The sequence below is a fragment of the Fukomys damarensis genome, unplaced genomic scaffold (assembly GCF_012274545.1).
Source record: "Fukomys damarensis isolate Sample0158 unplaced genomic scaffold, DMR_v1.0_HiC HiC_scaffold_23, whole genome shotgun sequence".
NCBI lineage: Eukaryota > Metazoa > Chordata > Mammalia > Rodentia > Bathyergidae > Fukomys > Fukomys damarensis.
In genome coordinates this window covers 854,253-865,861 of record NW_022900935.1, presented here as the reverse complement: position 1 = coordinate 865,861, position 11,609 = coordinate 854,253, and the positions used below count along the sequence as shown (strand labels likewise).

Sequence of the window (11,609 nt, the reverse complement as noted above, 5' to 3'; positions counted from 1 at the left end):
GCCTCGAACAGGGCAGTGGGGCCGCGGGTACACAGCACCGGGCGCTGCCGGTCCGGTCCGGCCTGGCTCGAGCTGCGGCCTGTGCCTCTCTTGTTCCTCGAAGTGCAGAATTACGCATAAGCTCTAAAAACGCCCTCTGTCTGCTGGCAAACAAACACCGGGGCTCTTGTGAAACGCACCGACAACATGAAAGGCCTGGCAAGGGGCGTCCGAGATTCCAATCGGAGAGCGGATCAGGGCAGCTCCCTCCACAGAGCAGCCAAAGCCATTTCCGAAGTCCTCTTGGAACTCAGGGCCAAGGTCAGGCTCTGGATGGGGGCCAGGGAGAGGAAGCCAGGGAGAGGAAATAGTCAACAAACGTTTGCAGGCGGCCCTGGGGGAGGGCCCTTTGCCCGGTACTCTCACCTTATCCTCCAAACAGCTTCCCCTCAAGGAGGTGTAATGGTGCCCGTTGTCCCAGGGTAAAAGCCCAGAGAGGTGAAGCAACTTACCAAAGTCACACAGCAAAACACCAGGCCTTCCAGCCTCACCCAGGTCCTCCTGACCCCAAGACCAGGGTCCTTTGTATTTACTCATCCAAAGAGCCATCAGGTCTGGCACATAGTCGTGATCGTTCCCCAGCCTTGCTCATGACCCCTCTCCAGGCAGGTTCCACCGACAGCCCGCTTGGCAGATGATAAACTGTGCCTGGCCCAAGGTCCGGCAGATACTAAACACCAGAGCCGGATCTGAGCCCACGGCCATGGGTTCACCTGCCTCCAAAGGCACAGACAAAGTCTAGGGCAGCACCCATGTGACGGCCATGGCCTGAGAGGAAGGGGAAGAGAAGAGAGCAAAACCACACCCTCCAAAGGACACCGAGGCTGAGTCCCAGGGTGAGCCGGTGTCACCGCGGGGCTAAGCCATCCGCCCAGCCTTTCCAGAAGGTGGGCGCGGGCTGCAGGAGAGGCCACTGTCCCTGCTGGTGAAATGCAACGTGGTCTTACCAGCACCCGCTGAAGGTGGTGGCGTTCTCGGTGGCAGCTGGAGGGGCGGCAAACTGCCACTGCACGCAGGGTCACATGCAGGGGCCCTGCAGAGCCGGGGGAGGAGCACAGGTCTCACTGCAGCAGTAGTGCGCGCAGGAGGCCCAAGGGCCATGACCCCTCCCTTCTCCCCAGGCCTGAACCCCTGTGCCAGGCGCTCGCTGTCTGAGGATGCCCTGCAGAGGGGACTTCTTTTCACGTCTGGGGAAAGGGGCCAAAGCAGAGCAATGAGAGACGCCCACCTGGCTGCAGGAGGGCTTCGGTGGAAATCCTGGCCAGTGCTGGGGCCGTGCTTACGAGCCCCGCCCCATAACTGGGAGGAACCCTTGGACTGCAGGCCACCTGCCCACACACGAACCCTCCATCCTGCAAGACCAGCTCTAGGGCCACACGACCTGGTTCATCTCTCCTGTCTCTAGGTTTTGGAGACAATTACTTGTGGCTTTGTGACCCTTCTCGAATCGCACCCAACAAACACGTACCAGGCACCCTGGTATTTTCCTCCCCAACACCCCAGAAAGAGCCCTGAGTCAGCATGATCTGGCCACCTCCAGGCCCAGCAGAGGTGGCGCAGGGAGGGACAGAGCTCAGGCTCTGAAGGGCACTGCCACTGAGATGGCACGGCTGGGATCAGGCTGAGAGCCCTGTGTGGCTCTGTCTAGCAGGTGGCTGGCACGTGGTCACACTGAAAGCTGTCCTGGGTGCACAGAAAGGCACCTGGGCACTGCCCTGCAGTGACAGCATCAGATGGCAGGGGGGCTGCTGGATTTGGGGTCTCTGGAGGTGGCTCTTTAAACCCAGACTCCGCCCCACATCAGGTGACACTGGGGCTGCTGTTTCCAGCTCTCAATACTCCCTGGCCATCAGAGGTCTGTAACTCCACCATGGGAGTAAGACCCAATTTCCGCAGGCCAAGGACCCTGCATTGCAGCAACCTGCTTTAGGACCTCCTTACTCCCTTCTCCGAGGGAGGACACTCAGGCAGATGCTCCCCAAACACCCACTGGCAGAGGTGTGTGTGGTTCGGAGCCTTCTGTGAGCTGGGCACTTGGCCGGGGGCACGGCACGGACGAGTCATGTGTTGTGCTGCCCACGAGGCATTCACTGTCACGCGGGGCACAGCCCGGCCCGGTGCCAGGAGCAAGACTGATGGAAAAGCCACACTGAAGCGAAGGAAGTGGCTGTGCTTTACTCGCGAACACACTTTAGTCAGGGGGACCTGGGTCACCTGCCTCCCCGTGGCATCCGTGAGTTTTGGAAGAGATGAGGCCACGACACTTGGGCCCAGGGCACAGCTGGCCCTAGCGTCAGCCTGGAACCAGCCCCTCCAGCCTGTGCACAGATCTGCTGCATACGCGTGGCCGTGGAGACCCGGGATCCAAGGTCCTCAGAGACGACAGGCCAGGCGGCTCCAGGGGTGAGGCCACTCCAGCTGTCCAGGGTGAGACCTGCGGCGCCTACGCCGCCCCGGTCTAAGGAAGTGGCTGAGGCTACTGGCTGGGGGCTGCTGCTGCAAAGCACCCTGGGGGAGAATGAAGGCAGTGAGACGCTGCTCACCCTTCTGGAAGCTGTAAATTAAGGTCAAGGTGCCGGCAGGATTGGCTCCTGCTGCAGACAGAGTCGGCCTCAGGCCTCCGTGCTGGAGCTTTGCTGGAGACCTGTGGTGCTCCTGAGCATGCAGGTGCACCAGCCCGGCCCCTGCCTTTACCTGGCACCCCCTGGGGTTGCGTCTGTGCCCACATACTCCATCTGTGAGGATGGTGGTCCAGTGCTGAGGTCCAGAACTTCTCACCCCCTTCTCTGAGGGAGGAAACCCGGGCCGATCCTCCTCGTGCTTAATGACAACAGCGATGACTCTACTGCTACGCAAGGTCACACTCCAAGGTCCGAGGAGTCGGGGCCGCAGCGTGTGAATTTTATGGGATAGCACTGAACAGTGACACGCAGGGAGTGGCTGTGATCCAGCGTGCTCTACAGCAGGCTGCGAATGCTGACTACGGAGCCAGGTGTCCACGCTCACGGGCCACCCAGACCCCGCTGCAACCTCTCAGCTCTGCCACTGCAGGAGGAAGGCAGCCTCGGGAAGCAGGTGGACCCATGGGGACGTGCATGCCAATAAAACTTTATTTACACGGACAGGAGGGAGCTGGATTTGGCCTGCAGCCAGCTCTGGTTTACTGAACGCTGCTCTCAGAAAACCAGCTGGGACTTTGGAATGAGACAGGCCTGCGCCTGGATTAGAAGCTCTGTGGCTTTGAGCCAGTCACCAAATCTCTCCGGGCCTCATGCGTATCTGTCTGGCAGTGCTGTGACACCCGTCTCATGGGGCTGTGAGCCTCCAGTCGACTTGGCTGCTGGTTAAACATTAAGGCCTGCCTGTTCGGCTCCGACGTAGAGGATGTGCTCATCTGACAAGTGCTGGATCCTGCTGAGCTCAGCCACACGGTCTGGAAGCACACAGTGTAGACAGTCCCAGGGAGAAGAGGATGGTGAACACCCCACCCTGAGCAGGCAGCTCTCAAGCACCCTCAGAGCCTCCCAAGCAGGACGGATGTCACCACCCCACCCCACATGGCAGGTGGACCGTGGACTGTCGGGGGCTTGGGGACCGGCCCAAGGCCCTGCAGATGCTGTGCAGCACAGCCCATCAGTTCAACCTCATGTTAGTCACCTTTCCATCACTGTGACAAAATACCCAAGACAAACATCTTTTAAGGAGGAAAGGTTTACCTTGACCCCCAGCTTTGGCGGGGGTTTCAGCCCAGAGTTAGCTAATCATGGCTGGAATGTGGGACAGAGAAAGTGCTTCCCTTCATGGCAGCCAGGAAGCAGAAAGAGAGACGCGGGCTGGGGCTGCAGGATCCCCTTCAAAGGCAGGGACAACCCTACTGACCTAACTTCCTGCCTTGGCCACAACTCCTAGGGTTCTACCACGGCATCGCAGGCTGCGGACAGAGCCTCTAACTCCTGCACCCAATGCGGCACTCAAGAGCCAAACTAGAGCGCTCACCATGACCCAGAGAGCCCAGAGACAACACACAAGTGCCATTCCATGGCCTGAGAGCCGTCCCTGCAGCCCGTGGTTCCTGAAGTCCTTCTCCCCATGGCCTGGCCCAGTCCGGCCTGAACCCCTGCTGCTGAGCTGGGTGTCTTGACTGTCGCCCTCCTGAGCTCAGCGGCTGTCAGCGGAGTGGGGACCCCACCCAAGCAGACACTAACAAGGACAGGGACCAGCATAAAGAGCTGGTGGCATGGCCCTCCTACACCCAGCAGGCACCACATCCGGCAGGCTCAGTGCCCACGGAGACCCAGAATCAATGGGTCGTTGGGCACCCTGAGACCCGGCGCCCAAGAGAGCCCATCTGAGGGCAGCTGCTGCTTCCCACCGGGACCCCTGCAGCAGGACAGGGCCACCCTCATTCCTTCAGGGAGCCCGTCCGGTTCCAGCTGGGCCTGTAGGGTGTGGACAGAGAACGGCGAAGCCCAGAGGGACACCACCTCTGCCTGGGAACATGGCCTTGCTCCTTTCACCCTGGCCCGCCGTCCGGACGGGGAGGGGCAGGAATTCCACGGGCCCTGGAGGAAGCCAGGACGTGGGGAATAGCCTAGGCCACGGGGCAGGTGACCAAGGCAGGGCCTGAGGCCCAGTGTGGGGAGAAAGCAGCCCTCTCCCTTGTACGGCCTTCCCACCTGTCCTCCTCCTCTTCAAACTCACAGCTGGCTTTCTGAGTCTTTCCTCTGAGTCTCGGATCTGATCCCCAAATCCGCTCTGAGCCCCAGATCCTATCCTCTTTCCAAAGTTCTGGGCTGGTCGCAACACTCCCTGCCGAAAGCCGCAATGGCTGGAGGTCTGCAATGGTCTTTCCTGGCCTGCACCTCCGTAATCTAACGTTCGATGCAGCAGAGTCTCACAGGGACTCCCTCCTCTCCAGTTCTCCACCCCGTACCCTACCTCCCAGTCTCTGGCCTTACAAAGCAAGGTTCATTCCCACTCTGCCCTGTGGGCTCCCCCCAGTTCAGGGCTGTCCCCTCCCATCAGTCTTGGGCCGAAGGTCTGAGTCCAGAGTGACCAGCTCCGGCCACCCTGCACGGAGAAGCCACCTCCTGTTTCCGGCATGCACGCGCCGATATCTCACCTCTCCCCCGTCTAATCCCAATTCATTACTTGTCTTGCGATTGCGCCTGGGCTGGGAGCGGGCTGCAGAGCTTCCTCCACTCACTGTGATCCAATACTTGGTACAGCCTTGGCCCGGCATGCGGCAGGCACAGCCCATATATCAGAAAAGAGCTAACTACGCTCCTGGTACCTGGCAGAAGGCCTGCTACTGTGAGCCTGATAAACGCAACAGAGAAAAGAGCAGCAGCCACGGCTGCACGTGGGGGGTCCGCTAATTAATTACCCGGGTGAGTGTGCAGGCCCTAGTGCCTGGGGTCCGAGGACCCTGCGCCAGCCTCCAGAGGGGCTCAGCCAGGGATCCACTGGCGACACCCTCCCCACAAGCAGCCCGTGCTTAGATTCCGAGTTGAGCTCCACCTTCCTGAGGGGCACCAGTGGGCTGAGGGCAGGTCAGCTCCCCTCTGCGTCCTTGAGTCCCACTCGGGAGGAGTGGCACATGTGCAGAAGCCCCGTCAGCAGCCCAGGGCCCAGGACTCCTCTGCGGCCTGGCCAGGCTGGCACCAAGCTGACGAGTGCAGCCTCCTGAGAGGCACCAGCCCCGCACAACAGCGAATCAGCACTTCCTGGGATCAGCTGCTCTGATATTAAAATATTCATGAGGCAAAGCGATATCGCTGTGCACATTCGCTACACACAAACGACAAAGAGCCTCCGGTCCTGGTGCTCAGCCCGCGCAGGGTGCAGGCCGGGGAGGTGGTTTGGTGTTTTGCAGAAGGGAGCAGAGAAATTGCAGAGGCCAGAAAGGCAGGCCAAGGATCGTCCTGACATCTCGATTAGCTCAACAGCCGCTGCGAGTGTGTTTTATTGCTGCGATTCCCACTGACATCCTGGCACACCGGCCACACGCAAGTGTCCCCGCAGTGTCCACGGCAGTGTCCTTGGCTTTCGCACCCCCATCCCAGAAAAGCATCCTGCGCGCCGTGAGCCGTCCTGGCTCCTGAGCTGTGCTTCACGGAAGGTTCCTTCGGCCTCTGGGGTCTTTCAGGGCAGCAAAGTCTCCGTGGAGTCCAGGCAGCTGCCTGCTCCACCCAACAGATCCACAGGTGGCGCTGTGGCTTCTCACAGCAACCTACCTGGAGCCCACCCTCGTACGTGGTCTGCTATGGCTGATTTTCTAAGTCTTTCAACCCATCTACACTTATTAATTAACACTCATCTTCTCCCTTCCTTCCAGTACTCCGTGTCACTCATTTCTCTCTGGACACTCATTCACCTGTACCTCTCTGCCCCCAGCAGTCCCTTCCAGCCCGTGACCGGGGCTTTCTGACCCACCTGTCCTTGAAGGTGTCCTGCTATATGGAAGCGACACCTGGCTCCTGCCCACTGCTCACTCCGGGCGTCCTCTGCTTGTCCGGGAGCCCTGGTTCCTTCTCATGGGGAACAGGCCCTTGCCATGCCTATGACTCGTCAGCCCAACATCCTACGCACAGTTCCTTCGTTGTCCGCCTCACTCCGTAACCACAGCTCCAACTAAGGAGGGGTGGAAAGTACCAGGGAAGATTTGCATCTGCCCTAAACACGCTCAGACTCTTTTTCTTGTCACAGTTCCCTCCACAATGTGGCGTGACCACTACTTCCACAGCATTTACACTGCGGCAGGTACCGCGGCTCATCTAGAGGGGACGTGAAATTCCTGTGAGGCTGTAAGTGAGGCGTGCTGTGTGCCGTGCCGTCAGGGACACACACGCACACCCTGAGATCTGGGCACCCACGCAGGCCCTGGCCCCAGCACCGATCACCACCGATACCGACGGTGACTGGAGATGCATCTTCCCAAGGGCGTACTGATGCCTCGAACGCCTTTCCCCTTCCCCGTAGATGGACTTTTCCCCTGCGAGAAACCTGGTACCCAGTAGAGATAATTATTCCTTTGCTTTCCTCCTTAATGACAAACTCCAGAATTATTACTCTCACCGCACAGCCAACAAATCCACTGCGTAACCTGTGGGACTTGCTTCCCCCTCTTCGGTGCCTGTGAAGACATCCTGGGAAGAGTGTGGTGGTCACCTGGTCCACACCCGCGAAGCTCCGTCCCCAGGGGGAAACCTGGGAATCGGCCTGGGCCAAGGGCGAGCGTACAAGCGATTGTGCCGAGTATAGCGACGAGAGTCCCTCTGCCCTGGGCTGCATCGCTCTGGCTGTTCTGAGGTTTCTGACCGTCCAGGGCTCATCCTGTGGGAGCTGAGTTAAGGCCCCAGCCAGGGTGGTGGTGGGAGCGATGCAGCCTTCCCTCACCCCCACTGCCACGGGGCTCAAGGGGTCAGGCAGATGGAGCTAGCACGGTGGAAACTCCGGCAAGTGGCGTGGGAAAGGAGGGCTCTGGGTGTCTGCAGAAACCTGGCAAGCATACCCTTCTGGAAGGAAAAGGCTCCAGCTGCGGGAGTCTGGGCCACAGGGAGATGCCAGAGGTGGGAAAATCAGTACTGTCCTCTGCTCCTCCTGACGCCGCTCAGTCACCAGCCCTGAAGTGGCCCGGAGCTTGTGCCCCGTAAGAGCTCCAGGTTCTGAGAGCCGCAGTGCCAGCTTGGAGGGGGGACAAGCAGGGAGTCCCTGTCCCACCCTCCCCTGGCCTGCCCACCTCCACCAAAGGCTGTGTTTTAAAGACTGACAACTGCAGGTCTTTAGCACAACAGTTGAGACCAAAAGTCCCATCCCTGTGTGTGTTCCAAGTCCCTGCCACCTGAGCCTCAGCTGCCTCAACTGTAAAGCCGGGACAGTAACAGCGCCCGACTCCCAGGCCCACTGTGAGGGTCAGATGGGACTGTGCAGGCAGAGCACTGGGCATACAGCAGGTGCTCAGCACAGCCGGGATAAGTCCCTTTGAACGGGTGGCTCACTGTGCCCTTTCCTCAGGTACAAATGGTCCCTTAGACGCATACCACAGGTCACTCTAGGTTATGTTCACCTAGGGTATGGAATAGAGCTCAGTAAAAAAGCACTGCGGCACCTTTCTCGGCAAAAAATTTATGGTAACATCAAGAGAGGATGACTTCTCATGCCAAGCACACTCGGCAAAGCTGGCCAGGACTCACACCCAGGACTGCCATGGACAGGTGCACTGCCCCAAGTGTCTGGCCGGTGAGAAGCTGTGCTGAAGACAGCTGCTGTGCTGTGTGCCGTGTTTAGTGCAGGGTTGCTGGCGACCTCTCTGCTCCCTCACCAAACCTTGAGCCAGGGCTGCGCCCCTCCCCACCCCACAGACGAGGCTGCGGGTCAGCAGGACCGAACCCAATACGAGGGAGCACTCCTTATCTTAGACCAAGGAGGCGTCTTTTCTCATCTGTATGAAGACCAGTGGGGGGTGATCCGTCAGTACCAGAGGTGCCCACTTCACGCACTGGGTCTTTTGTGTGCAGCTCTGTGCTACTGGGCCAGTGTCCCACTTCCTAATCTGTTCCGGGAACAGGAGGCAAAAGTGAGGAAGTCCAACGAGAACTCCTGTTTGGGAGCCAGGCCCAGCGCCACACTGCGCTGGGGCAGGTCACTGTCCCCGTGGGGCCACTCTGCCCTCCTGCCCTGGGAATGGGCTTCCTGCGTGTTCTGGGACCCCACTGCTCCACGTCCAAGGTCGGTGCTGCACCTGGAGATTGGGGGCCGAGGTGGTCATCTGAATGCTCTTTCCCTGGGGTCACCACGGATGCGCTCCTCAGCAGCCCCTCTCTCCACCCCATTCCACCTATCAAGCCATCGGGAAGGCCTCGGGGCTCCCCTGGTGGGCATGGCCGAGCCCAACAGGGTGAAGGGGACACTGCTGACCAAAGCCCTCGCCCAAGGAAGGGACACCCCAGTCCAGCTGTGGATGCTCTGGGTAATCAGACTCAGCATCCAGACCCAGCAGCAGTAACAGAATCTTACGGAGCTTCATGCCCGAACCGACCCATGGGCGTGGTGAAGGCAGGGGAAATGGCTCACCCATGAGTTCTGGGCTGTGGAGACCTAAAGGATCCTCCAGCCAGGCCCTGCAGGCAGAGCGTGTGTCCAAGGAAGAAAGAGGCTGTGAGAGGGAACCCAGTGCAGCTGAGAACCCAAGGCTGGGGAGGCAGCTTGGAACGGAAGGAAGTGTTTCTGCCCTGCCAGGCTCGAGAGCAGGCAGAGGTCTGGGGCCCAGGGAGTCCAGAAATGCCCAGGGGTCCTGCTCTAGCATCTATAGGCCTATCCTCTAAAGAGCGCTCCTCTGGGAACTCCTGCGGGAAAAACACCCCACGTGGCAGGCCAGGCCAGAGCCACCTGACTGACCTCTCCTCCGGGGGCCGCCCAGCCGCCCGGCCCACTGTGCACTGAAGGAAGTCAGCACACATTCCCCAGAAGACTCAGAGGCAGGGATGCGTGAGGCACCTGCCCAGGGGGTGCATTCTGCAGGCGGGTCAGATGGCCACACCACGGGGAGCCCAAGGTCCATGCCGGGACAAGAGGTCACAGAGCAAGAAAAGCCAGGCCCAGGGACACTGCCCAGGCACGAGGACCTGCTGGAATCTGGGGCAGAACTGTGGGCGCGTACCTGCGGGGCGTGAGGGCTCACCCCGCTCCGACCCATCTCCTGAGCTCTGACTCAGCGCCAGCCCCAGGGCCCGGTATGCGACCCCTACGTGGGCCCCTCCTCCCAATCCCAACAACGCCACAGCGGCAGGACAGACGTATTCCAAAGGCGGAACCACAGACAGATACCTCCAGCCCGGAACCAGGCGCTCCCAGCTGCAGAAGTGCTAAGAGTTGGGGAAGCGATGATCCGGAGGCCACTGTGGAGGTTTCGGGTTCAGGTCCAGGGTTCACGGCAGCCAGTACACCCAGCTCTGGGAGGATCCATGGCAGCCAGGAGGCTGGATGGACCAAGGGAAGCCCCGCTGGCTGGTCCAGTGTTTGGCAGGTTGGGCCTCCTCTGGTCAGCCCAAAATATGCTCGGGTGGCTTCCTCCCTGTGGGAACTGGCAGGCCAGGCGCTACAGCAGCTCCCCGAACACACACACACTCTGTCCTCCCATTGTCCAGCTGAGGCCCGCAGAAGCTGGAGCACAATGAGCCAAGAGCCAGGGCCCCTGCTGCCAGCTCCACTGTGCCCAACACCTCAGACCTGGATGACCCATCTGTCCCCAGGAGCCGCCTGGCTCAGCGCACCCCTCTGGGGCTCAGCCATCTCCTCAGTAAAGGGGGAAACAGCTCTCAGGCTGCTGAGTCACCTGGCTCCACCGATGGGGTCTGCGTGCCATGCCTGTCTGGGGTGTCAGTCTGCTTTCCACGGCTGTGACTACACGACTCAGAAAGAGCGACCTGAAGGAGGGAGGCTGACTTTGGCTCAGTTTCAGAAGTTTGTGTCTCTGGCTGCTCAGCTCCAGGGTTCCTGGGATTGTGGTGAGGCAGGAACAGAGCGGCGGGTGTATGCGGTGGGGCAAAACTGTCCATCCATGGTGGCAGGAAGCAGACAGACAGACAGGGAGGAAGGAGGTGGAGACAACGCATCTGGCAGTGCAGAACCCTCCGTCCTAAACCAGGCCTCCCACAGCCTAACGGCCTGTTCAGAGCCTCCAACTCATCGGTGAGCTTAGTGCCTTGTGATCCAGGTGCCCCTCTGGGCTGTGCCCCTGGATGGCACCGCACCACAGACCGTACCTTTAAACCCGAGTCTTGGGGGGGTACTGCCAGGCCAAACCCTAATAGTGTGCTATAAAAACTATCCTAATTATATATGCAGCTGACGCCAGTGCTACTTTTAAACAATACTCACAGAGCCACTGACTCACAGCCACACCTGCCCGGGAGCTCCATGCTGAATTGGCCCGAGGTTTTAGCTCAGTGCCAAAAATACCTCTCTTGCTTTCACCTCCCATGCCAGGCTCGGCACAGGGCCCGAGGGGCTCTTGGGCTGTGAGCACCCTGCCCTGCCCGCTCCCTGGTCAGCCCATACGCTTGGAGCTCTTTAAAACACTGGGCTGGGGCCCAGGCTGCAGCACATCCAGCGCGGACCTTGCTGGTCTGGTGCCCGGAATGTGGCCCAGGAGGCCCGGGGCTGAGCCTCTCCATGGGCTGCAGTGGGCCCCTGCAGACTCTGTACCTTTCTTTCCCACACCCTCACCCAGGTGAGGGTGGTGGTGCGGGCCGATAATCCCAGTACACCGGGAGGCTGACGCGGGAGGATGGCAAGTTTGAGTTGGGCAACTTAGCAACTTAATGAGGTCCTACCTCAAAATGTTAAAAGGAGGGTGAACGTACCCATGAACCCCCGAGTCTTCCGCCTATCCTGTGACAAGCCCACACTCCTGCTGGGTAGTTCTGTCCCTAGAGATTAGGCTGTGCTTTTAGAATACAACACACTAGATGATTCTATATTCTTTCTCCCTGGACTCTATAATTTAGCATAATTATTTTGAGATCTGTGCAGGTTGTCACACATATCAGAAGCTCGCTGCTTTATTG

The 11,609-nt window shown here is 59.7% G+C and overlaps 1 protein-coding gene and 1 long non-coding RNA gene across 6 annotated transcripts in view; both read right to left on the bottom strand.

The window, feature by feature from the left end:
* Positions 1 to 11,609, bottom strand: part of Kazn (kazrin, periplakin interacting protein) — a 93,244-nt gene that overhangs the window by 63,909 nt on the left and 17,726 nt on the right. The gene's annotated exons all lie outside the window — the stretch shown is intronic.
* Positions 1,656 to 10,369, bottom strand: LOC109117622. 3 transcript variants are annotated; one of them, XR_004518524.1, is made up of 5 exons: positions 9,868 to 10,369; positions 9,115 to 9,161; positions 6,475 to 8,593; positions 5,162 to 6,221; positions 1,656 to 3,472 (listed from the first exon to the last, which is right to left on the bottom strand). It is a non-coding gene; the product is annotated as an uncharacterized LOC109117622 (long non-coding RNA). The 3 variants fall into 3 exon arrangements; XR_002024921.2 differs by having other exon boundaries at positions 5,162 to 8,593; positions 9,115 to 9,196; XR_002024920.2 differs by having other exon boundaries at positions 5,162 to 8,593.